Raw genomic sequence first — 1,163 nt, forward strand, 5'->3', positions numbered from 1 at the left:
CCAACTGCACACTGATGGTATGAATACAAAACACATCTGGCTTTCGCTTTCTCTGTGTACAGATGTCAATTTGAGGTCACACCTTTGTCATAGTGTCATGTAAACATACAAGGATCCAAACGTCAAGTATTGGTGTTTATTCACACTCATCAAAACCAAGACAAAGTCAGAACACAAAATAGGAATGCCACAAATAAAAGGAAAAAAAAAGACAATCAGCCTACATCATGTCGTCTTTCTGGGTCCGGCCACAAAATTTCGTCCACATCGCATGCGACATCCTCCAGTCCAAGGCACCGGGGAAAATATCTCCTTGCATGCCGTATCCAGGCCTGACATGATGCCTGGTCAATATCTCCACATGCCTCCTCCATTGCCTGTAAAAGGGCTACCTGTTGATGAGGATGACGGTCATACACTTTCCAGCGCCAGGCAGAGAAGAACTCCTCGATGGGATTCAAGAATGGAGAGTATGGAGGGAGGTTGAGTGCCATGAAGGATGTGTGGTCTGTAAACCAGTTGCGGACCAAAGCAGCCCTATGGAAACTAACATTGTCCCATATGATGACATATCGGGTCTGCTCTGGTCTCTGAACAGTGAGCATGTCATGCAAGGTGTCCAGGAATGCAATAATGTGTGCAGTGTTGTATGGGCCTATGGTTGCATGATGGTGAACAACACCATTTTGGCTTATAGCTGCACACATGGTTATGTTACCACCACGTTGTCCTGGGACATTGATGATGGCACGGTGTCCAATGATGTTCCTGCCACGTCTCCTGGTTTTACTGAGGTTAAAACCGGCCTCATCTACAAAAAGTAGCTCATGTCCCATTGCATCTGCTTCTAGTTCCATCACTCTCTGGACAAGACGAAACAAATGCAACACATCAGGCCCATGCACAGCACTACAGTATGCACTTCCAAATTCAGAACCAATGACACTAGCTTACCTGCACATAGTCATATCGCAGTTGCTTTACACGTTCTGTGTTTCTCTCGAAAGGAACTCTGTAAATTTGCTTCATTCTTATTCTGTGGCGCGCAAGTACACGACTTAGTGTAGAAATGCTTGCACTGTGTATATTTTGAAAGATGGTGTCATCATCCATTATGCGCTGCTGTATTTCACGCAGTCTTATTGCATTATTGGCAATCACCA

At 45.0% G+C, this 1,163-nt stretch overlaps 1 pseudogene; it reads right to left on the bottom strand.

Annotated features, from left to right (window-relative positions):
• Window positions 1–333: 333 nt before the first annotated feature.
• LOC146709983 (uncharacterized) lies at window positions 334–1,163 on the bottom strand (annotated as a pseudogene).

Source organism: Copadichromis virginalis, linkage group LG5, assembly GCF_057382275.1.
Source record: "Copadichromis virginalis isolate Kocher_CV1m ecotype Utaka linkage group LG5, C_Virginalis_male_GT1.1, whole genome shotgun sequence".
Classification (NCBI taxonomy): domain Eukaryota; kingdom Metazoa; phylum Chordata; class Actinopteri; order Cichliformes; family Cichlidae; genus Copadichromis; species Copadichromis virginalis.